Source organism: Budorcas taxicolor, chromosome 11 (assembly GCF_023091745.1).
Source record: "Budorcas taxicolor isolate Tak-1 chromosome 11, Takin1.1, whole genome shotgun sequence".
NCBI classification, from domain to species: Eukaryota; Metazoa; Chordata; class Mammalia; order Artiodactyla; family Bovidae; genus Budorcas; species Budorcas taxicolor.
The window spans coordinates 162,287,985-162,313,620 of NC_068920.1; the positions used below are offsets into that span (position 1 = coordinate 162,287,985).

The 25,636-nt window shown below is 54.7% G+C and overlaps 1 long non-coding RNA gene across 1 annotated transcript; it reads left to right on the forward strand.

The window, feature by feature from the left end:
- Positions 1-18,482: 18,482 nt before the first annotated feature.
- On the forward strand, positions 18,483-20,084 carry LOC128056843 (uncharacterized). The gene is made up of 3 exons (XR_008200179.1): positions 18,483-18,633; positions 19,102-19,275; positions 19,780-20,084. It is a non-coding gene; the product is annotated as an uncharacterized LOC128056843 (long non-coding RNA).
- The last annotated feature ends 5,552 nt before the right edge of the window (positions 20,085-25,636 follow it).

The following is a 25,636-nucleotide window of genomic DNA, read 5'->3' on the forward strand; positions in this document are numbered from 1 at the left end:
GCCCTGGCACGCAGGCCAGCATTCCATCAACAGCCAAACCAGCATTCTCTGTTTTCCCCATTCCCCCTTCCCTCTAGGAGAGGATAAATCCAGCCCAAGGACAGCCTCAGGGCTGGCCTGGGAGAAGCTGGGTGAAAGGGTGAGGGAAGATAAAAGGTCCTGGTCTCTCCTTCTGGCGGGTGACTCCGCAATAGGACTCCGACACCCCTCCCCACTTCCAATGTTCATATCCACCCTTCCAATGAGTGAATGAATATTCATGGGAAGGACCAATGCTGAAGCTGAAACTCCAATGCTTCCGCCACCTGATGCAAAGAACTGATTCACTGGAAAAGACCCTGATACTGGGAAAAGGAGGAGAAGGGGGCAACAGAGGATGAGATGGTTGCATGGTATCACTGACTCAACGGACGTGAGTTTGAGCAAGCTCCGGGAGTTGGTGATGGACAGGAAAGCCTGGCGTACTGCAGTTCATGGGGTCACAAAGAGTCGGACACGACTGAGCGACTAAACTGAACTGACCCATCCCCCCTTCAACTGGGTTTATCTACTTCTAGAAACCAGAGGAAATGGCTCGAGACATATAAATTGCTCATATACATCACTGTTCATCTCTGTAGGGGACCCGCAGGGGTGGGCAGGAGGGTCTGGTGTCCTGCCAGTGGGAACACTCCCAGGCACCCACAGTCCTCACCACTGCTCAGCGGGCTGTGGCCGAATTGGAAAAGCTGGGACTTTTATGTAAAATAGAAAACGTTAGAGGGACTTCCTTGGTGGTCCAATGGATGACTTTGCTACTCAGTGCAGAGCACACGGCTTTGACCCTTGGTCAGGGGGCTGAGATCCCACATGCTGGAACTTTCTCGGGCCAGTGGCTAAGACTCCCACTGCAGGGGGGCCAGGTTCAATCCCTGATCAAGGAACTAGATCCTACATGCTGCAACTGAGACCCTGTGCAGCCAAATAAATAAATAAAATATTTAAAAAAAGATTCCTTGTGCCTTGTGGCCAAAAAGTCAAAACACAAAACAGAAGCAATATTGTAAAAAATTCAATAAAGACTTTAAAAACAGTCCACGTTAAAACAATTTTTTTTAAAAAGAAAAGAAAGCATCAGAGGGCAGCTCTTTGAGGAAGAGCCAGTGTTTCATGGACTGTGTGTGTGTGCGTGTGTACGGTTTCAGATATGAAGTGTGCCCCAGCTGGGGCTGGGCTAGGGAACAGATATCCCAGGTCCCAGGGTTCTGACACCCTTGCTTGGGTGTCCCCCAGGTGGAGGCCAAACCAGTCATGGGGAAGGAGATGCACGGGAGGGCAAGCTTGTGTCTTTGGACCAGAGGATGCACGCCTGCTCTGCATGCCAAGTCATCTCATTTGTGGGTGACTCTGGGTGACTCCGTGGACTGTAGCCCACCAGGCAGGCAGTCCATGGGATTCTCCAGGCAGGAATACTGGAGTGCGTGGCCATGCTCTTCTCCAGGGGATCTTCCCGAACCAAAGACTGAAACTCCGTCTCTTATGTCTCTTGCGTTGACAGGCAGGTTCTTTACCACTAGTGCCCCCTGGGAGCCCCGAGGGCTGCTTTAACCCCTGGGCTGCTACTCACAGGCCAGGGAGGGATTTAGCATCTCAGTGTCCACTTAGAACAAGGGGGAACCGTGGGGCCCAGCTCAGAGGCTTTTGTACAGATGATGGAGGTCTGCCTACAAACTCCAGGCCCACATGAATGCAGCTGGAGGATCATTGAACCTTTGTCCCGGGGCCTCGTCAGGCAGTGATCTCACCCAGCCAGCTTCTCTGAGCCAGGCAGGCTCTAGGATCACTTCACAGCCTGGCCCCAGCAGCTCTTGGGCAAGCCCTCTTCCCCTGTGGAAGCTGGGGTCCTCCTAGGCTGACCAGATCTTCAGCCCTGGCCTTCTGTATGTGATCTTCAGGGCCTGGCAGGAGGGGGGAGGTGTCTGGAGGACCCCGTGTGACAGAGGGGAGGCAGACACTGTGCTGGGGTTTCCAGCTGTCAAAGTGCCCTGTGTGTCTGCATGGCAGGGGCGGCGGGAGCGGGGCTGGACCAGAGCAGCGTCCATCCTCACGCTCCCAGAGCGACTTTGGAGCTGTCCCTTCCTCCCTGAGCTTTGGTCTCCTTGCAACTTTGTTTACACACGGTGGTGGTGCCCGCTCCCAGGCTGGACAGAATGAAATCAGCAAGCTGAGCAGGCCACAGCAGGACCAACAATGGGACTTAACAGGTTGAGAATAGAGGCGGGTGTGGCGACCTGCTGCAGAGGCTCGAGGGCTTGGATGTGGGAAACCTGGGGTGGGGATGCTGCTGTTGTGCTCACGCAGTCCACCTGAACGCACCTGTAGCTGGGGGAACCGGTCCCCGAGAGGCCGACAGCGTCTGCCTGGAACACCTGTGTCCTTCCTCTCAGCCTCGGGGAGCGTCCTGTAAATCAGTGCCAGCCTGCAGTGAGGAGTGTTAACATCCTGGCGATAACCCTCCACCTGTGGGGGATGGAGCCAGTTCCTTTGGGACCTGACTGCCCAACTAGTCTGAGCTGATGCCCATCACAGCGCTCCCTCCCCCAGGCCCCTTACCCCGGTCCTCCCCCAGGCTTCCTGGGCTCATTTGCAAGCAAACAACTTGCCCCCAAGTCCCATTCACTCTGCGGTGGCTCCACACTGTGTCTTTGAGCAGCGGACAGGTGGGCTTCCTCACTTGTAAGAAGGGGACAAAAGGCCCGCGTCACCGAGGCCCCAGAGGGGACGCAGTCCCTGAAAATGCAAACCGAGGCAGAGCACTGTGCCAGGTGGCTACAGAGTGGAAACCAAACCCGGCCAAAAAAACACAAGGCCGAGGAAGGAATCTGGGTGGCGGGCAGGCCCTGAGAAGTGGAAGAAGAGACAGGGACAAAGATGGAATGGAGGTTCCCAAAGAGAAAGATTTCAGAATCAGAGGGTCAAAGGGCCCTTTGGAAAATTAGGGAAGATGTTTGTTGAAATGCTCTTATTGGTTAGAAAAAAATGTGTCACAAATATCCAGTTAATTCTAGATTTATTCTTTGCTGGTTCTGGGAGTCAGGAGAATGGAGACTTTCCAGCTGTCCTTCAGCACTAAAACTCCTTCACCTGTGCTGTGCTGACCTCCTGGACCTTGTTCACATAATGCTGCCTATTCCTGGGGGCAGGGCTGCAGGACGTGCCCCTGAGGAGGGACATCACAGACCCTGACCCCTGCAGGACCACTGTGAGCCTGGCAGGGGGCTCTGAACACATTCTAGGCTTTGGGCAAGAGATCCACATGTCATTTTTTGAGTAATTCTCCCAATAACCCACCAGGCAGGCCATTTCACAGATGGGAAAACTGAGTCTCAGAGTTTTGCCTGAGGTCACCAGCTAGAACGAGGCTGAGCTGGATCTAGGATCCCTGCCTCCCTGGCTTTGGACCCTGTGCTCTTCGCTAGCCACTGTCCCAGGCTGTGGCCTCTTGGAGCTCTGGAGCCCTGGCTTCCCTGGGGGCCGCACCCTCCCAGCCTCAGCCCTCTCTGAACTAGAGGGGTGTGGGGCAAAGCTAATCTCTTTGTCTGGGTCTGGGAATGACGGCTGGGGAATGGCCACCAGCCCTGGGCACTGTGGGCTCTCCCAGTACCTGGACCAGCCTATCCCCACCAGAGGACGAGGTTCCTCTCTGGGCACCGGGACCAATGGCTCAGGGAACGTCAGAGCCCAGAGGTCCCTCCTGTAGCATCTGGATGCAGCTTTAATGTCAGGTGGGCCCCGTGGTGTCTGACAGGCACTGGGTTCAGATCCTGGCTCTGTCACTCTGTAGGGCACAGAGGGGGCAAATCTCTTTCAACTTCAGTTTCTCCATCAGCTTATGGCACAATTCTACCCCTACCTGTGTTGGGGGCCAGAGGTGGGAGGGAGGGAGGGATGGCGAGCCTCCCTTCCTCCTTTCCTTCCCAAACCACCAAACCAGCTGCCCTAAGCTCCCTGGAGTGTGCCCCACCCACCCGTCTCTCTGTGCACTTGGTAGGCAGCATTTCCCCTTCCAAGGGCACTGAGTGGTCAGAGTCATTCTGGCAGTATAGATCCAAGGAGTCCACAGACGGATGGGGGCAGAGCCTGGGGGTCGGGCAGGCGTGTGTTGGGGGCGAGGCTTGCTTGGGGGCCTGAGGAGGTGCTGGGACTGGAGGGGGGTCAGGGTAGGGAGCAGAGAATGAGAGAAGGGCTGGGTGGAGCCTGGAACAGGCTGGGGCAGGTGTGGTTGGTGCAGAGGCCTTCCTGCTGGGCCAGTTCAGGCGCCTTCATCATCTCCATTCCTAGCTCCTCCCCCTCCTGCCTCCCTAAGGTCTCAGCCCCAAGAGTCTGCACCCCTAAGAGTCTGCACCCCCGGTTTCCTAAACAGGGATCAAAGTTGACACCGCCGACATGGAAAACTGCAGCCAACACAAGAAGTCCTTTACATTAGGAAAAAGAGACTCCGCTTCTGTGGATCCGGGGTAAATAAAAATTTATGGGCGAGGATGTTCCTTTCCGCAGGACGATGGAAGTGAAAAATCGGAATGGTCTCAAGTCCCAAAGCAGGGGGCTCCCCAGAAATTCTGATCTTGTCCACGGGGGACACAAAGGAGAGAGGACCGATGGACCAGTGTCCAGCCCTGGGGGAGTCAGGTTCTGGAAGAGCACATGCCCCAGAATTCCTGCCAGGCTGGAACCAGACACCCCGTGTTACACGCCGTGTTACAGCTCTCCTTCTAGGCAGAAGGGCTTGGTTTCCTTGATTCTTAATCTCTTTATAATTCTCTATTTTACTGTGATAAACATTTATTGTCCTCTTAATAAAACAACTTTAGAAATAAAAACTAGGGCTGCAGCAAAAGCAGTTCTAAAGAGGGAAGTTCATAGTGATAAATGTCTACCTCAGTAAACAAGAGAAATCTCAGATAAACACTCTACATGTCAAGGAATGAGAAAGAGAAGAATAAATGAAGCCCAGAGTTTGTAGAAGGAAGAAAACAACAAAGATCAGAGTGAAAAATAAACGAAATGAAAATAAAAACCCAACAGAAAAGATCAGCAAAACGAACAGCTGGTTCTTTAAATTCGTTTAACAAAAGTTAAACAAAATGAACATTAGCTACACTCAAGAAGAAGAGAGGGGGCTCGAATCAATAAAATCAGAAATGAAGGAGAATTGGCAACCATCACCACAGAATAAGACCACAGCGCTGGAATTCCTTAGTTGTAAGTCTCAGTGTCACTGTGATCACGACTGTATTATGCTCTGCAAAAACAAACAGAAAAAGCACTAAATAATATTACTCCACAGAGGAGCGATAGAGGAATAACTTCAGAATGGGTTTCAATCTTTTTAGAATTGTTAAAGTAATATACACATTATAAAACACACAAATATCAAGTAAAGGAGAAGACTAGGCATTGATCACGCTCAGTGTTGACCCTGGTGAAGTGGTTTGACGCGTATCTCTCAGCTGCCTCTCTCGTTCTATCTCTGCCTCTCACAGACAGATTCATTCACCTCTGTTTGTGTCTCCCTGTTGACATCACGTCAGTGTGGTCTTATAGCCGGGATCCTGGATGCAGAGGGTTGGGCCACGTGAGTCTCAGGTAAGACCACCCTGGGATCTCCCTGCCGACACCCACTTTAGCAGCTACAGGGCATTTACTAGTCCATGAGGACCACGCCTGGTGGATCCCATCCCCTTTCCACAAACATGAGTGTTTCCGGTCCCCTGATATTTCAGCCAGTGCATTGATGGAGACTCTTGACAATGCATCTCTGAAAAACTAAGCAAGGATTCCTGTGGGTGAGGTCCTAGGAGTCGCTCTGCAGGTACACGCCCTTGGGATCCTCCCCACCTGACACCCCCAAGTGCACAGGTACACATGTGCACATGGACACACACATCACGTGAGGATTCCTGTGGGTGAGGTCCTAGGAGTCGCTCTGCAGGCAAAGGGATGCACCTGTGGAGCCCTGGGGTCCCACACATGGTTCTCCCAGAGAGGAGTGTCCTTCCGCACTGCCCTCCAAGGGTTCTGCTGGGCCTCACACTGTCCCCAGGGCTGCTTGTCACTGGAATCCCAGTGTGACGGTGGCACCGCTGTCTCCATGTTTTCGTTCTCGGGTCCTTCTTGGGGAGGTCGGGCATCTCTGACGTATACTGACCGTGTGTGTTGCCTCTTGTTGGAGTTGCATGTGTGTGTTCTTCGTCTCCTTTAAAAACACAGACTTTGCAGAGTTTTCAGGACCACAGAGGTGTTTCCCTGGGCTATGAGGGGGCTTCCCTGGTGGCTCAGATGGTAAAGAGCCCACCCGAAATGCAGGAGACCTGGGTTGGATCCCTGGGTTGGGACGATCCCCCTGGAGGAGGTCATGGCAACTCACTCCACTCTTCTTGCCTGGAGAATCCCATGGACAGAGGAGCCTGGTGGGCTACGGTCCACGAGGCCACAAAGAGCTGGACATGCCTGAGCGACTAAGCAGATAGCACATGTGAGGAATGCCGTTCCAGTTTGTGATTTATCTTTCCACTTTCTGCATTTTTTTGGTTTGTTTTTGCCACAGGAACGGTCAGCTGTTTTACTTATGACTTCTAACTCTGGTGTCACACTCAGTACAGGGGTCTCTACCCTGAAATTATGCACAAATTTACTAATAGTGCTTTAATCTAGCTGGGATTTCCCTTGCAGATCAAAATTTTTTTTTCAAATAATGACATAAAACAAAAATTAGTCTTTCTTCAAAGATGCAGGAAGACACAAAAAGACATTTACTATATGATTCCATTGATAGGAAATATCTAGAATAGGTAAAGAAACAGATTAGGTGTGACCCGGGGCTGGAGGAAGGAGGAAAGGGGAGTGAGTGCTTTGGGCACAGGGTTCCCTTTCAGGGGGTGAAACGTTCTCCACGGAGAGAGCAGTGGCGGCCATACAGCATTGTGAAGGTACTTAATGCTCATGAATTGTCCGATTCAAAATGATGATGCCTGAAATACTATTATATCTGAATATTCTAAATCATCAAATATAAGAGTGTAGAGTGGGAAAAAAAGAAGCCCCAAGACAGAAAGATGCGAAGAGCTGACTCACTGGAAAAGACCCTGATGCTGGGAAAGATTGAAGGCGGGAGGAGAAGGGGACGACAGAGGATGAGATGGTTGGATGGCATCACCGACTCAGTGAACAGGAGTTTGGGTGAACTCCGGGAGTTGGTGATGGACAGGGAGGCCTGGCGTGCTGCAGTCCACGGGGTTGCAAAGAGTCGGACACGACTGAGCCACTGAACTGAACTGAAGACAAAAAGCCCCATCACGGGGAGGGGGGAAGTCCTGTTTGGGAAGCAGGTGGAAGGTGTGGGCCGGGAACTGGCCCCGGGGGCGGGTCCTGGGGAGGACCTGAGCGGCCTCCGCCTCTCGCTCCGGAGGTGCTAATGGAACCCGCGCTGGTGTCGGCGCCGCTCTGGAGCCGCCGGTAGGGGGAGCGCTCGAGCTGAAGGCGGACGCAGGCCCTGGGGCCGCCTGGACCTCTCTGCCCTGCACCCGGCTCCTCCGACAGACGGGGGCTGCAGCCACCTCTGCTTCTGGAAGTGACGCTGGACCTGCAGAGGAGAAGAGACCACCCGCACGCCTGCCTTTCCAAAGACAGGACCACACCTCACAGGTTTCCGGAGAAGCCTCGGTCCCCAAACCCACAACACGACGCTGTCCCCGATGGCGGTCCCCACACAGGTGGTCTGGGGCCAGTCTCTGCTCCACGTCCAACAGCTGCCGTGGGGGTGGCCCCCTGAGTCCAGCGCCCACCCTGCCCTCCTCACCCTCTGGCTCTGCCTCGCCGAGGTCCGCGTGCTCCAGCCGGGCCAGGAGCCAGGCATGTTGAGCTGCACATAGGCCACCAGCTGCCTGAGGCAGGGGAAGTCGGGGGGCTGACAGAAGTCCTCTGAGTACTGGTCCAGCCGGGTGCCCAGGATAGAGGAGATGGCACTGGGGGCACGTGGGCGGGCAGCAGAGTCAGGGCCTGGCCTTTCCTTCCTCTCAGCCCTCCCCTGGCACCCCCTGGCGCCGGGCTTCTGGGCTCGCCCCGCCCATCTGGACGCCAAGGCCTGGTCAGCAGGGGGGCGGGCAGTCTCGGCTGGAGGGAGCCCTCTGTCCACGGTGACCACGTCTCCCTTCCTGGGGGAGCCCGACTCACTCCTGTCTGCCCCCACCCCCACTCTGGGACCCCACCCCACTCTTGGCCCCCGCCCCACTCTGAACCCCCCTCCAAAGGGAACTGCAGGAGGGCAGGCAGGGCCGCGCGTGCTCTGTTCATTGCTCTGGCCTGGCCGAGCTGCACACAGTAGGTGCTGGATACAGATTTGCTGAATGAATGAACCCCAACCAGCACCTTACAGACACCTGAGTGGCCTGGGGCCCTCTGCCAGCCCCCAGTGATCCCTGCTCTGGCTAATCCCAGGAGGGGACCCTGAGATAGGATCCTGAGCTTCCTTTACAAATTGGAAAATGCCTCTGTCCAAGGGCTGGAAGCAGAGAGCTTCTTCATGCGGGGCGGGGAGCAGGGAAGAAAATCTTAATGAAAACCATCCCATCCCTCAGCAGCCCTTTTCACAAAGCCAGGCACGGGGCCGCACGGTCCACCCGTATCTGACGGTCCTGACAACCCTATGAGGTCGGGCCTCTTGGTAGCCCAGCTTTCATGTGAACAAACTCAGGCTCAGAAAGGTAAAGTGACGGGCAGCAGGTGGGTGGGTGGGGAGCTGCTGTGCCAGGAAGGGGTGAGGCGCTTACCTCTTGAACAGCAGCTCCAGGACCTGCTGGGCAGGAGTGAAGGCTCGGTAGGTGCACAGGAAGCTGGTGACATAGGAGAGGTTGCTGACCCGGAAGGCGGCACCAGGTGCTCCAGCGGCTTCTCCAGGGGGTCTGCTGTGACCTCCCTCACCCTGAGGGGCTCATCCAGGTTCAGGGCGGATCCATTTTTCACATGGGGCTAATTTTCAGACAAAGAGGAATAGTTTGAAAAAACAAGCAATGCAAAAACACTCACGTTCCTGTCCTGAAATTCATTTCCAATAAAGGAATTGGCTTGAAGAATCTTACAAAGATGTGAAAACTGACTCCGCGCCTGGCCAAGCCAGGGGCCAGATGGTGGGAGGGGAGGAAGGGAGGTGCCCAGACTCCTTGGGTTGGGACAATGGCCACTCAAGAGTCAAAGCCCTTGGTGGAACCCCGGGTGGAGTCTCCCCAGACATCTCACCAGCATTGACTTGGGAGGTGAATGTGACCAGCCAGCCAGTCTTCTGACTCATCAGCCTGCTCCTTGCTCTGACATGAGCCCCTTCTCCCCTTCCCTTCTGCACATGGCAGGGGCAGGGGACACAGGACTGCACAGGAGGGATCAGAGTGGTGGCCTGCCCTGGTTTCTCCCTGTGTCACCTCTGGGTGCCTCCGGGCCAACACCCTGAGGCATCCGGGGTGCAGATGGAGCCAAGGTCTACAGCTTTGGAAAAGGCTCTCAGGACGGGCTTTGCTGAGGCCAGAGCCTCGGACGCTGAGACGCAGCAGAACGTGTTGCTGCCTCCAGCATCTGCAGACAAGTGGGCTGGGCGGGGTGCCGTCTCTAGGATGCAGGGAAAACCTCTGGGCACCTCGGGGACCCCCTGCCATCAGACTGGCATCTCTCCCTTCATCATGCTATGAGCCCAGGCCTGTTGTCAGGAGACTGGAAGAGACTAGAAGCCCCCGCCCCCGTGGCAGAGCGGTCTCAAAACCACAATAGCTTTCTTCTTTTTCTCTTGTCCCCTCCCTAGTGTTCACTCCCCTCTGATCCCTAACAGGGCAGTGAGAGAGAGTGTGCGTGTGGTGAGTGTGCGTGTGCTCCAGCAGCTGCGTTTGCGTGGCGATACCCAGAGGAAAGGGCCCCAAATGGGAAGGGGCAGGCAGCTCCAGGATCTTAGAGATTCTCATTCCCAAAGCAAACCCTCCCCGGGACGGTTGATCCCTGACCTAGAAGTGGAATCTTCCCAGCTCCTCTGGACTCGGCCCACGTCGTGGCCTCAGGCCAGTTCCTGCCTCTCTGGCCTCAGTTTGCCAATTGCCCCATTAGAAGTATTTGGAGGAGATGCTGTTAGCCCAGCTCCTGGCTCCCGGGTGGGTTTGGCGAGGGAGAACTCTGGGCATGCGCAGGCCTCTCACTAACGGCGGCTCGAAGCAGGTGGACCCCGCGAGACGCGCGCAGGCCGGTGGGCGGTGCACGCGCGGACCCCGCCTCACTGCGGGGACGCCCGCCAGTAACGGCCGTCCAAGTGGTGGGCCCCAGGGTCTGCATCTCTGCCCCTGGCTCTGCACCCCCTCGTCCGGTTAGGCCTGGGGCCGCCCCCACCCGAGCCAGGCGGGGCCACAGGGCCCTGGCTGTTTGCTGGGAAGGCCTGGGGACCAGAGAGACACGGAACGTGTCCCCCGTCCTGGTCCCTAGACACCACCGCGCGGTCCCGCCCAGGGCCTGGCCGGGTCCCCGGGAACGGAGCTGGAGACACTGAGTCTGGCCATGGCGGGGTGGGGGCCGTCCCCTGCCCCTCCTCCTCTGCACCCTGCCCCTTGTCTGATGGCAGGACACTGGAGACAAGGCCCAGCACTTTGAGTGCCTTCCTCTTCTTGCTTTAAATCCCAGCCCTCTCTCCCGAGGTCAGAGTCGCTGACTCCATCTTCAGCAGAGGAAACAGGCTCTGAGAGTCGCTGCAGGAGCTGGCCTGTCACAGGGCTGGGACGTGGCCTTGCTATAGGTTTGAACCCAGGTCGTTCTGACCCCAAATCGGTTCCAGCACAGGAGCCTTGGAGATAGCTCTGAAGCAGGTTGGTGGGGAGTCTGTCATTTGGGGGGCAGTGGGGAGGGGGCGCTGCAGGCAGGGGGCTCTGAGGGGAAGGGCTTGGAGGGGTCCCGGGGGGGGGGGGAATGCGGTAGGGAGGCTGGGATGGGGGCAAGGGGTGCTCACGGGGGAGGGAGGGTGGACGAGACCACACAGGGCTCTGAGTGTGGGGCGGGGGGTTGGAGGTCACTGCAGGTTGTGTGTGGGGACAGGACATGAGGGGCTGTCCTATCAGATCCGCAGCATCCTAGATTTGGAGGGAGCAAGGAGGGCACCCATGCATGCTACCCCGCCCCCAAGCATGGGTCTCCAATGACCTACCAGGAGGAGGAGGCCGCCTCAGTTTCCCCCTGCGCACAGTGGGGGCTGTGGTGGTCGTCTGCCCCGTCTCAGGGTGGGGCCCGCTGCCCGGAGGGTCCACAGGTGGCCTCTTGTCAAGGCGGCCATTCAGCAGAGGTCTGTACCCAGGGAGGTGTGAGTGAGGGGGCCGAGGCATCGCCCTCCCGGTCAGCATGAAGCTCTTGTCCATGTTGGGTTCTCATGTCCAGGCTGACATGGATGAGGCAGCGTCGTCCACCTGCCGGATGGAGAGTGACAGCGAGGGGCTGGGCTGCGGTCCCCGAGACCCAGCGTTCATGTGCCCGGGGCTCCACGACGTGCAGGCAGCTGAAGGCCAGGTGCGGCTGGAGGCCCCGCGGGGGCCCAAGGTCCCGGAGGATGAAGACGGTGTCGACTCCCAGAGCCCACGGATGGCGAGAGCAGCGGAGGCCCTGGACTCTGTGGGCGCCCCATGCCAGCGTCCTGCACGGGCGCCTCTCGGCCACTTCTGTGGTGTGGAGGGGGCGACCGGGCACCGGAAGGAAGAGCTGGGAAGAGCTGTTCGGGGAGGGGGGTGGCGTAATCACCTTGTTTTCCTGAACACCAAGGGCCTCGGGGTCACAGCCCACGTTGTCGTGACACACTGCAGAGTTGGGGAGCTGGGCACATGCTCACGCAGCGCAGGGCAGCGTCCCCACGGCTGAGGTCGGCGCCCCGCCTGAGCTGCTCACGGCCGCGGGGTGGGAGCTGGCCCTGGCCCTGGAGTCTGTGGGGGGGGACCTGGTGACTGATGGAGGGGCCAGCTCTGCAGGGGTCACACCCGCTGGGTGAATGGTGCTCTGGGGTGTCCATGGGCATACCCAGGGGACTGTGTGACCTGTACCCGGGAAGGTGCAGGGGAGGTGCACAGAGGGAAGGGTCTGGGTGGTGGACAGAGCGCCATGCTGGTGGGCAGCACTCCTCGGAAAGTCAGCTGGAGCTAGCCTGGTGGACGGGCTCCAGGGCTGGGCCGGCTCTGCCTCTGGCAGCTGTGCCCAAAGTGCTGCCCGAGCCAGTGGAGATGGGCGTGGCTTAGCTCTGGAGGGGAAGCCAGAGCGCACTCTGACCCTGGAGCTGGTCCAAAGGTGAGAAGGCGCTCGCAGCTGTGAGTGGGCCAGGTCAGGTCAGCCTGTTGAGCAGCAAGTGTCATCTTGGCAGCAGAAGTTCAAGGCGGAGTGCGCTCGGGTGGTCTGGACTGTCTTTTTGGGAACAAGGTGCCCAGCTGGTCTTGGTCTCCAGTCTGTAAGTGCTTGGCTTCCCAGCTGGGTGTAGACCCGGCAGGGCACCCTGTGACTGGCCAGTGCAGGGGCAATGAGAAGGTGCTGTTGGCAACCTTGAGCCCCTTCGGCTACATGTGGGGGAGGGTTGAGCTGGCTCCATGCCTGACCTCACCCCTCTGGTGATGGTCAGCATCTCCAGGACAAAGTCATGGTGGGCGGTGGAGCCAGTGGCACTGAGCACATGGTGTTGTCAGAGGTCTTCACCTCTGGTGGGGCGGGGCACAGGAGGGTCAGCCGAGCTCTGGAGGGGGCTGCAGGCCGGGGCGAGGGGCCTGCTCGGAGACCGCAAGCAGGTTCAGCTGCGCCTCTTGCAGGGTCTTAGTTCCCTGACAGGGGATTGAACCTGGGCCCGTAGCAGTGAAAGCCTGAGTCCTAACCCCTCGGCCACCAGGGAGGCCCCTCGGGACTGTTTCATAAGAGGACGGGAGCCGCTCTGACGTGTGGTGACAATGAGTAGTTCCAGCTGATCATCTCCTCTTCTCAAATTTATGTGCTCTCGCCTCATGTATTGTTAAGATGTTTCTTCTCCCCTGATTTAACACAGACTCTATAGAATACCGTAGCACATATCTCATTGTGGAAACTTGGCCTTTTCATTCTTCGCTCCCATCTCTGCCCCGGTGACCTTCTGAATTGCTGCCACAGAGGACGTTGTTGTCGTGGTCCGTGTGCACAGCAGTGTTTTCGTACGGTTGTGGGGTTCTCTTTGCCTCATTGCCCTGCATGCTGCCCTTCTGGCCTGGGGGCTGAAGCCTGGGGCATTCTTCATGGTGTGGCTTTTTGGAGCCGTTGGGTTTACATCCTGGAATGTGAAATCAAGTGGGCCTTAGGAAGCATCACTATGAACAAAGCTAGTGGAGGTGATGGAATTCCAGTTGAGCTATTTCAAATCCTAAAAATGATGCTGTGAAAGTGCTGCACTCAACATGCCAGCAAATTTGGAAAACTCAGCAGTGGCCACAGGACGGAAAAGGTCAATTTTCATTCTAATCCCAAAGAGGCAGTGCCAAAGAATGCTCAAACTACTGCACAATTGCACTCATCTCACATGCTAGTAAAGTAATGCTCAAAATTCACTAAGCCAGGCTTCAACAGAACATGAACTGTGAACTTCCATATGTTCAAGCTGGATTTAGAAAAGGCAGAGGAACCAGAGATCAAATTGCCACCATTCGATGGATCATCGAAAAAGTGAGAGTTCCAGAAGAACATCTATTTCTGCTTTATTGACTATGCCAAAACCTTTGACTGTGTGGATCACAATAAACTGTGGAAAATTCTGAAAGAGATGGGAATACCAGACCACCTGACCTGCCTCTTGAGAAACCTGTATGCAGGAAGCAACAGTTAGAACTGGTCATGGAACAACAGACTGGTTCCAAATCAGGAAAGGAGTATGTCGAGGCTGTATCTTGTCACCCTGCTTATTTAACTTATATGCAGAGTGCATCATGAGAAACGCTGGGCTGGATGAAGCACAAGCTGGAATCAAGATTGCTGGGAGAATTATCAATACCTCAGATATGCAGATGACACCTCCCTTATGGCAGAAAGTGAAGAACTAAAGAGCCTCTTGATGAGAGTGAAAGAGGAGAGTGAAAAAGTTGGCTTAAAGCTCAACATTCAGAAAACTAAGATCATGGCATCCGGTCCCATCACTTCATGGCAAATAGATGGGAAAACAGCGGAAACTGGCTGACTTTATTTTTGGGGGGCTCCAAAATCACTGCAGATGGTGACTGCAGCCATGAAATTAAAAGATGCTTACTCCTTGGAAGAAAAGTTATGACCAACCTAGACAGCATATTAAAAAGCAGAGACATTACTTTGCCAACAAAGGTCCATCTCATCAAGGCTATGGTTTTTCCAGTGGTCCTGTATGGATGTGAGAGTTGGACTGTGAAGAAAGCTGAGCGCCTAAGAATTGATGCTTTTGAACTATGGTGTTGGAGAAGACGAATCTTGAGAGTCCCTTGGGCTGCAAGGAGATCCAAGCAGTCCATCTTAAAGGAGTTCAGTCCTGAGTGTTCACTGGAAGGACTGATGTTGAAGCTGAAACTCCAATACTTTGGCCACCTGATGTGAAGAGCTGACTCATTTGAAAAGATCCTGATGCTGGGAAAGATCGAAGGTGGGAGGAGAAGGGGATGATAGAGGATGAGATGGTTGGATGGCATCACCGACTTAATGGGGATGAATTTGAGTAAACTCTGGGAGTTGGTGATGGACAGGGAGGCCTGGCATTCTGCGGTCAATGGGGTCGTGAAGAGTCGGACACAACTGAGCGACTGAACTAAACTGAGCTGGGTTTGTTCAGCAGAACCCCAGCCCATCTCTGCCCCCAGAGCTCATGAAGCAGCTGGTGAGGAGAGGCTAGCAGATTCCATGCTGGAGTGGGAGTTCTGTGGGAATAATGGGATCATTTGCCAGTCCCAAGTAAGTGAGACAGACAGCAGACAGATGCCTCCAGAGCCAGGAACATGGGAGCGTCCGAGTGTGTGAGCAGACCCTGGGACCAGAGGGGCAGCCTGGGGGCAGAGAGAAAGGTCTTCACTGTCGTTTTGTTTTATTATTCACTTAGTTTATATATGTTATATATTTTTATTTTACTTTTTGGCCTCACTATGCCACTTGTGGGATTTGGTTCCCTGACCAGGGATCAAACCCATGCCCCCTACAGTGAAAACACGAGTCCTAAGCACTGGCCTGCCATGGAATTCCCTTTTTGTTTATTTTATAAAGCCTGACTCTCCTGTCTCAGCTTTATGTTTGGAAAGCTCTGGGCCCAGGGAATACCACGGTCTACAGTGTGAATACCAGATTCCCCTGGTCATTCAGATCATCTCTGAGGAAGCAGCCTGACCCTCTCCAGAACACACACCAGCCTCACCCCCCAGGAAAGAGCTCCGATTGCCCTTCTTTGGGATTGGAATGAAAACGAACCTCTTCCAGTCCTGTGGCCACTGCTGAGTTTTCCAAATTTGCTGGCATATTGAGTGCAGCACCTTCACAGCATCATCATCTAGAATTTGAAATAGCTCAGCTGGAATTCCATCTCCTCCACTAGCTTTGTTTGTAGCAATGCTTCCTAAGACCCATTTGACTTCACACCCCAGGATGTCTGGCTCTAGGTAAGTGACCACACCACCGTGGTTATCCAGGTCATTAAGACTTTTTCTGTATAGTTCTGTGTATTCTTGCCCCCTCTTTTTAATCTCTTCTGCTGCTGTTAGCTCCATACAGTTTGTCTTTGATCGTGCCCATCTTTGCATGAAATATTCCTTTGGTATCTTTAATTTTCTTGAAGAGATCTCTAGTCTTTCTCATTCTATAGTTTTCCTCTATTTGCATTGTTCACTTAAGAAGGCTTATCTCTCCTTCCTATTCTCTTGAACTCTGCATTCAGTTGGGTATCTGTCCCTTTCTCCTTGCCTTTCTTTTCTTAGCTATTTGTAAGGCCTCCTTGGACAACCATTTTGCCGTTTTGGGTAGCTTTTTCTTAGCCAATGGGGAAGCAGGCAGCTCAGCCAATGGGAAAGCAGGCAGCTCAGCCAATGGGGAAGCAGGCAGCTCAGCCAATGGGGAAGCAGGCAGCTCAGCCAATGGGAAGCCCTCACCAGCCCTGAACTCGCACTTTCCCCCAGTGGATTTTCCTCCAAAGCTCGGTTTCCCAACTGCCTCCTGTTCTCTGCAGAGTACTCTGTTCTGCGGACTTGCCTATAGCTTTGCTGTGGTATGCTTGTCCTGAGAGCAATCCTCTGCCTTTCCTAATGAAACCCACTTAGTAAAATCACTGCTTTTCAATAAATTTGGATTCCTTACTCCACTGGCCCTAGGCACCCCAGCCAGGTTCTTTCAAATCCAAGTTTCCCTTCCCTTGTGTATCTGGTCGCAGGGAGCACAGAAGGCCCCCAGAAGCCCCGAGCGTCTCCTGAGTTAGCGGCGCCTCCTTCTCACTACCCGCTCATCCATCAGCCCCTCACGCTCTCCTCCCCCCCAAGCCCCTCCCATCTCTCCCGCACCTGATGACCTGGCCAAGCAGTCAATTTCAGGGTGCTTTCCTCTCTCTCCCAGAGGTTCTGCCCACCCGGTAACAGTCCCCCAATTCTACTGCGGGGCACTGTTACGCCTGCTGGCCTCCCGGGGAACCAGACAGACAGCTGGACAGGTATCAGGGGGCAGCAGCCCACAGCTAGCCCCCTCATCCTCTGGACCTGCCGTGCCTCCATGCTCTTCCCACCAGCAAAGCCTCTGCCCCCTGTCCTGCCCAAGGGGCCCTGATCTGAGCCAATGGCACAAAACCTATAGAACTCTTGGTGTGCCAGACATTTTAAGAGCTTTCCCTGTATTAGCTCATCAATCTTCACCTGATTCTTACCTTTAAAAGGTAACCAAGGCCCAGAGAAAGGAAGTGACCTACACAAATTCAGTAGTAGAGACATGATTTAGACCCAAAGAACTGGTCCAGAGGCTGCCCTCTCATCCAGTCTACATGCTCCAGCACTTGCTGGAGCCCCAAACCCGTTCCTGTCCAAATCGTGGTTCTTAAGGGTTTCTTTAAGCCCTTTCTGCTCTCCTCAAGCCCTCAGTTCTTTTCCCCAATGCTCTGGGCTGGACCATGGAGAGCAACTTTGGTTTTGGTCCATTGAGAACTAAGAAGGGTCTGAGATTGGGCCCACTTGCACACTAACAACTGAGCCTGTCACCATTTCCCAGATGCTGGAAGAAGACATGGGGTTCCAGGGTCAGAGACAAAGGAATTTACAACTCTCCCCAAGGCAGCAAGCACATGCTTCATGTTCCCAAGGGGACCCTGTGCCCTCCCAGCCCTGTCCTGGTGATGGGATGCTAACAGTTCCCCAGGGAGCTCATTTCTCCTCCAGCCTGGACTATGGAACTCCAGGGGCCTTACTTAGGCCTCTTGTCAGACCCATCTCCTGAGAACTAAACCTGCCTGGGAGGCATGTGTGCCTGGGCATGAAGATCTCATCTGTCAGCCTGTGTTCATGGCTCTGCCACCAGCATTTAGGAGGCGCCTGCATGGGGTAGGGGGCTTCCCAGGTGGCGCAGTGGTAAAGAATCTGCCTGCCAGCGCAGGAGATGCGGGAGACTGCGGGTTCAATTCTTGGGTTAGAAGATCCGCTGGAGTAGGTACTGTCAACCCGCTCAAGTATTCTGGTCTGCAGAATTCCATGGACCTAGGAGCCTGGCGGACTACAGTCCATGGGATCGCAAAAAGTCGAATACGACTGAGCACGCGCGCACGCGGAAGCCTTCAAGGAATAGGCGCTCGATAACTGTGGGAGAATGAAGGCGTCCAGGCAGCAGGGAACCGCCTCCTGTGCCCTCCCCACCGGTGGATGCCATCAGGCCACTTCCCACCTCTTTCTTCCTCCTCATCTCCTTCCAGGGTGCACTCCCCAGCAGGGCATTCAGTGTGTGTGTGTGTGTGTGTGTGTGTGTGTATATGTGTGTGACATGCGCACACTTGAGCCCACGTGCGGATGCCCAAAGGAAAGGGTCCCACGTGGGAGGGGTGGGCAGGGTGGGTGGGCAGGGTACCCCAGGACCTCAGGCCGTCTGGTTCCCAGAGCAAACCCCATGGCAGGGCTGAAGCCCGGCCTCGGAGCCTGGAAGCCTGCCTTCCCCTCTGCGCGGGGCCCACGCACAGTGCTGGGCCGAGTCCCTGCCCCTCTCCTGGCCTGTTTCCCAACTGTCCCGTGAGGGCTTGGACAAGGACTGCTCAGGAGGCTCAGGGCGCTCACTGCGCTGACTCTCCCTCCTGGGGGCTGGGGCTGCGCTGCAGGCTCTCAGCCCTCCCCGCGGCCTCGGGATGGGGTGCGGGGCGACCCGCCAGGGGGCGGGGCCTCGGTCACCCCTCCCCACGCGGCCGCACCGCCCCGCGCGCGCCGCCAACGGCTCCCCTGGTCGTGGCCGGCCCGCCGGCCCCCGGGTCGGCTGCGCTGGGGCCTGGCTCCCCTTGAGCTCCGAATGCAACCCCGCCGCAGCCAGGCCGGCCGCCGAGCGCTGGGCTGCGTGGTCCTGGAGCGCAGGAGGCAGGCCAGCCCCCGCGCAAACCCCCAGCCCTCCGTCTGGACCCCAGGGCCCGGCTGGGTGAGTCGCTGGCCGCCGACTCGGCAGGGAGAAGGGGAGGCCACCACGTCCCGCGCCCTCTGCCCGCGTTGCTTGTCTTTCTGACAGCACCCCAAGACTGAGGTCCGGCCTGTCCCCGCGGGCAGGCCTGGCTGGTGGCCGAGGGTCAGAGGGAGCCGTGGAGAAGGGCGCCCAGCCCCGCTATGGGCGAGAGTTGGGGGGCAGTTACTGTTAATAGTGAGCCCCCTCGTCACTCAGTGATGTCACCCCACTTTCTAGATGAGCAGCGGTCCCAGCACTCAAGGTCATTCAAGTCTAAGAGACCAAGTCCAGCCGTGACTGGGGCGGTCAGAATCATGGCTCCTCACGTTCACTGAGCCCACGCTGAGACCTTGTCCTGGGGGACTCCCCCAGACAGGGGACCTCCTGAGTCCAAGCACTTTGGGTGTCTTCCTCTCCCTGCTTTAACCCCCAGCACCCTCTCCCAAGGTCAGAGTCACTGATCCCGTTTTCAGTGGAGGAAACCGAGGCTCAGAGAGTCACCGCCGGAGCTGGCCTGTCATGGGCCGTGATGTGGCCCCGCTGTGGGTTTGAGTCCAGGCCAACCTGGCCCCAAAGGCTGTTCTTGCACAGGAGCCTGAGGCTCTGAGTCCGGCCTTGGAGGTGAGTCCATAGTGGATGGGGGTGACGGGGTAGGGAGGAACTTGGGAGGGTCCCTTGGGGAGGAAGGCAGTAGGAAGCCTGGGGTGGGGATGAGAGGTGCTCACAGGGGATGGTGTCTGGACCAGACCACACAGGACTCTGAGTGTGGGGCCAGGGGTCAGAGGTCAGTGCAGGGTGAGGGGGACAAGGTACAGGCTGTCTGGTCAGAACCCCCACTTCCTAGCTCCTAGATTCAGAGGTGTTTTGGTGGACCTGTGTTCCAGCCCGTATAGCATGGATCCCAGAGAACCCCCCAGAGACGCGGAGGCGGCCTCTGTCTCCTCCTGTGCTCAGTGGAGGCTGTGCAGTCCTCCTCCTCCTCTCAGGGAGGGGCCTGCTGCCCTGAGGGCCCAGGGGGGCTTCTCGTCAAAGCCCTTCGGGTGCCATCTGGACCAGAGAGGTCCGAGTGAGGGGCCGGGGGGATCAGCAGGGCGCTCTGGCCCTTGTCGCTCTTCTGATGTCCAGGCTGACATGGATGCAGGGCGTCCCTCACCTGCTGGTTGGAGAGCAGTGAGAAGCTGACGTTGCAGACCCTGAGACCCCGCCCTCATGTGTCCACGGCTGCCAAGGGCGTGTGGAGCTGAAGACGAGGGCTGCTGGAGGCCGAGGGCCGTGGGGATGCTGAGGACGGAACGTCTACTCCTGGCCCCCGAGGAGTGGAGGATCAGCAGAGCCCAGACCCCGCAGGGCGCCCCGTGCCAGCGTCCACCTCCAGGGGCTTCTAGGAGCTGGGGCGTCTTGGTCCCCTCTGGGTATGGAGGGAGTGAAGTACGCTGGAACTGGGAGGGGCTGTCCCAGGGAAGGGGTGGGGCAGTCATCTCCTCCCCCTGGCCACGAGGGGGGCCAAGCTCATGTTGGAAAAGCTCACGTTGATCCTCCCTGCTTGGGCCTGGAGTGCACACCGAGCAGGTGGGCACCTCCCCAGCCGCTGATTTCAGGCCATCTCCTTAGCTGATCCCAGATCCTGGAATGGGAGCTTCTGCTGGTCCTGGGCTCTGTGTTGGGGAACCGGTGGCTGGATGGAAGGACCGGCTTTGCCGTTGTCAGATCTGACTGATGGATGCTCTTGAGTGCCCAAGGGCATAGGCACCAGGGACCCAAGCCTGGAAGGTGTGAGGGAAGCACCCAGAGGCAGAGTCTGGTGGTGGTGGGTAGGGCCCTGTGATGGTGGGCAGTGCCCCTTTGCAAACTTCAGCAAGTCCTCTTGTTTGCAGATCACAGACAACACCTGAGGCTGTGGTCTGTGAGAGGCCAGGTCAGCCCGTCCATGGTAGCCACCAAAGCCTGGGGGCTGGCAAGGTTCAGGGTGAAACTGTAGTCTGGGAGAGACCTGGACTGCCAGTTGGGGTGAAAAGTGCCCGGTAGCCTAGTCCACTCCAATCTATGATTGTTGTCCACCCAACAACGCATATCTGGAGAGAGGCCCTGGCTGTTGTCAGGGGCTGGTGAGATGATGCCCTTGATTAGATAGGCAAAGAAGAGCAAAATAAACCCAAGGTTAGCAGAACAAAGTAAATAATGAAATTTAGAGCAGTGATAAACAGAATAGAGGAGCACTCGAGAAAATCATTAACACCAGTACTTCTTTCTTTTAAAGATTTAAAAAATGGACAACATGGGACTATTGTATGTCAACAAGTTGCTTAACCTAAATGAAATGGATGAATTCCTAGAAACACACAAGCTAGCAAAACTGACTCAAGAAGAAATGGAAAGTCTGAGTAGACCTCTTATAAGTAAACAAACTGAAGCAGTAATAAGAACCCAACAGGGAAAAACCCAGAACCTGATGCCTTCATTGGTGTTTTGTCTCAGATACTTAAAGATAGAAAACAGATCCTAAATTCTTCAAAAAGTACAAAACAAGCAAACACTTTTAAACTCATTTTGTGATGACATTAACATAACTTCAAAGATTCTGTAGAGAGAGTAGGACCATAAAGAAAGCTGAGTACTGAAAAATGGATGTTTTTGAACTGTGGTGTTGGAGAAGATTCTTGAGAGTCCCTTGGACTGCAAGGAGATCCAACCAGTCCATCCTAAAGGAAATCAGTCCTGAATGTTCATTGGAAGGACTGATGCTGAAGCTGAATCTCTAATACTTTGGCCATCTGATGTGAAGAACTGACTCATTGGAAAAGACCCTGATACTGGGAAAGATTGAAGGCGGGAGGAGAAGGGGACGACAGAGGATGGGATGTTGGATGGCAACATGGACTCGGCAGACATGAGTTTGAGCAAGCTCCAGGAGTTGGTGATGGACAGGGAAGCCTGGTGTGCTGCAGTTCATGGGGTCGCAAAGAGTCAGACATGACTGAGTGACTGAACTGAACTGAAAGATGCCATAAGAAAAGACATCTGTAGGCCAAAAATCCATTAGAAAGATGTAAAAATCTTCAGCAAAAGGCTGGCAGACAGAACCCAGCAGCATATTGAAAGAACTGTATAGTCATCTCCAGTGCTGTCTATCTCAGGAATGAGCAGGGCTGTTCAGCAGTTAATCGGTGTCATACACCACCTCAATAAAAACACGTGGTCATCTCAACTGATGTAGAAAAAGCATTTAGAACTTTGAATAAACACAAGCTTTTTTTTTTTTTAATAGCTGCTCTCAATGAAGTAGAAATAGAAGAGCATTTCCTTCACATGATTTAGGATATTTGAGAAAAACACGTGCATCACACTCAGGAGAAAGGCTGAAAGTTCTCTCCCTGAGGATGGGAGTAAGTCGGTGATGCCCACTTTTGCTTTTCATTTCAAAATGGTAATGGAAGTCTGACGAGCAATTAGCAAGACATCTATCAAAAGATATATAGATATATGTCTTGCTTAGATGGTATAAAATTTGTCTGCAATGTGGGAGTCCTGGGTTCGATCCCTGAGTCAGGAAGATCCCCTGGATAAGGAATGGCAACCCACGCCAGTATTATTACCTGGAGAATGGCATGGGCAGAAGACCCTGGTGGGCTACAGTCCATGGGGTTGCAAAGAATCTGACATGATGGGGCAACTAACACTTTCACTTTCATATCAATAGAATTGAGAAATAAATCCAGGCAATTGCTTTTGAACTTGTATATCAAGATCATTCATAAGAGAAAAACAGTCTTTTCAGCAAATGGTCTGGGGAAACTGAATGCCCGCATGCCACAGAACGAGGATGGAGCCTTACCTCACATCAAAGAAAAACATTATGGAACAAGGACCTCAATTTAAGACCTAAAATGGAACCATCTTAGAAGAAAACATAGGGATAAATCTCATACCCTTGATGTGATATTTAATAGAATGGCAATTATACAAGAGACAAAAAAAAAACAAAACAGAAAAATTGGACTTTATCAAAACGAAAACCTTTTGTGAATGAAAGGGCAATCTCTAAAGACTATAAAGAAGACCCAAATAATGGTATAAAATATTGGCAAATAATAAATCTTCTAAGGTCTTGTATCCAGAATACATAAAGGACTTTTACACAAGAGCATAGACACAGCATCATTGCAAATAATAGACATTTCTCCAAAGAAGATACACACATGGCCCGTGAAGCACATGGAAGGATGGTCAGCATCACCAGGTGTTAGAGAAATGCAGGCCAGTGCCACAGGGACACACTGCTTCACACCCACTGGGACAGCTGTCACGCAGTAAACAGTAACAGATGGTGAGGATGTTGATGAATTGGAATTCTTGTACACTGCTGGGTGGCGGGTGCCGTGGAAGAGGGGGAGTGGGCAACAGCAAGTGAGTGCTACATGGCTACAGGGTTTCTTTTGGGGGTGATGAAAACGTTAGGGAACTAGAGAATGGTGGTGGTGCACGGCATGGTGAATGTAGTTAGTGCCACCAAATCATGCAGTTAAATATGTCGGAAAAGATGAACTTTTACTTGAAAGTTAACTCACAAAGCACCGTGAAGAAACCATAGAGTATGTGTAGCGAAAAAGCAGAGAAAGGATACCCTCACAGGTGAGGAAGGAAGACTGGTTCTGGAGGTGACACCGGCTGGGTTTCATGAGCAGCTACTGGAGGTGGGTTCGGGGCTTTGTGGGTTGGTGGCTGGAACAGGCTGAGCTCTGGGGCTGGTGCTGGTGTTGACTCTTGCTGTGTCAACTGCACCAGCCATAGCTCTGCACGGGGCTCCAGAGCGGGCTCTGTGGCAGGAGGTGGGCGACAGCTAGATCTGGGGCTGATTCTAGCCCTGAGACTTGAACTGGCTCTGTCTCTGGAATTGTTGGAGCAGGTTCTGGCTCTGGAGCTGGGGATGGAGCTGACTCCAGCATTGGTGACAGAACTACCCTGTCTCCCGGATGACGGTGATGGGGGGCTAGAGCTTCTCCCAGCTTTGGTGTTGGAGCTCGAACTCTTGTTGCAGCTGCTGTTGGCTCTGGTGTTGCAGTCCTTTCATGGACCAGAGCCTGGCGGTCCGGAGTCGACAATAAGAAAGTGAAAGAGAGAGAGAAAAAAAGACAGATACGGGGACCCAAGCTCTGATGGAGCAAGGGTATTTTATTAGCAGAAATGCAGGCTTATATGTCTTTAGTGGGATGATTGCTCAGCTATTACACAGGATGAAAATTGGTCAAGAGCCACAATGTGGATAGTCTGATACATACAAGGTTACTGACGCTGAAAAGAGTCGCTGCGTGTCTCATCCTAGGACCTCAGTCCTGAGAACTGCGGGTAGCTCTATTCATTCTCGGAATAGGAACTGATAAGGAACAGAGAATCCTTGAGAAATAGGAAACAGCACGCAGGAATCCTGTTAAATGATCCCTGGCACTCTGGGGACTGCGCGTGCGTAAGTGTGGAAGTAGCACTAGAGCCGGTTCCGCACTGGATGCAGTACTAGAGCCGGTTCTGGACCAGACTCTGATTTGAGCTGGTTCTAATTCTAGGCCTGGTGCTAGAACTATCACTGGAGTTTCCACAGGAGCTGGTAATAAAACTGCCTCTCTCTTTGTAGTTTGTGTTCAGACTGGCATTCAAGATTTTTCCACCTCTAGTTTTGGTGCTAGAGCTGATGCTGGAGCTCTTTCCAGCCCCGGCGGTGGTGCTAGAACTGCCCGTAACTCTGGAGCTGGGGCCGGCCCGTGCTCGAACCCTGGAGCCCATGCTCGAGCCAGGTCGTCCTCTGAACCTGGCATTGCCTCTGACTCTGTTGGAGCCAGTGCTGGCTCTTGATGAGCCCGCCTCAGGGCTTCCCTGGTGGCCCAGAGATTAAAGCGTCTGCCTGCAATGCAGGAGACCTGGGTTTGATCCCTAGGTCAGGAAGATGCCCTGGAGAAGGAAATGGCAACCCACTCCAGTATTCTTGCCTGGAGAATCCCATGGACGAAGGAGCCTGGTAGGCTACAGTCCACGGGGTCGCTAAGAGTCAGACACGACTGAGTGACTTAGTTTTCACTTTCCAGTGAGGGGAAGGGTGGCATCCTTTCTTTCAGGGATGGGCATGCTGCCAGGAAGGCAGCCATTCAAAAGAGGTTGGTACCCAGAGAGGTCCTGAATGAGGGGATCAAGAGGACACTCAGCCTGACAAGCTCACAAGGATGCTCTCGCACATGTTGCCATTGTCCATGTCCATGGTGGATGATGCGGTGCTGCCCATGTGCTGGAGGCAGTGAGGAGGTGTGGGTGCAGACCCCTGAGACAGAGAGTTTGTGGGTGTGTGGTTGAAGCTCAGAAGGGGGAAGTGATGCTGGGGGCCGAGCTGATGCCAAATCTTCTCAGTAATCATGGAGACAGCATGGTCAGCAGAGTCTCTGGACCCTGCTGGGCAACAGAGGCTGACCACCCACTCACGGGCTTCTAGAAACTCTGTTTAGGAGCCAGGACTTCCTGGCCCCCTTTGTGGGTGTGGAGTGGGGAGCTCCAGTCCAGGAATGAAGGGGCTGGGAAGGGATGTCAGGGAGAAGGGGTGGGCAATAGCCTTCTTTGGTTGGACATCATAGGGCTCTGTGCCAAAGCTTGTATCATTTCCTATACTCCGAAGCTGGAGGAGCTGGCCAAGTGCATGGTGAGCACGTGGGCAGAGTCCCCACTGCAGACCTCTGCCCCCGTCTGAGCCGGTCACAGCACTAAGGTAGGAGCTGCCCCTGGTCCTGAACTCTGTGCCAGGGACCTGGTGACTGCGTGGCAGAGCTGGCTTTGCAGTGGTTAAATCCACAGGGTGAGTGATGCTCGGTGGGACCCATGGGCACAAATGACAGTGACCTGCACTAGGAACTTATGAAGAAACTCCAGACGGCAGTGCCTGGATGGCACGCTGCATGGGTTGCAGTGCCTGCAGGGGCTGAGGCCCGTGGGCAGTGCTCCTTGGCAA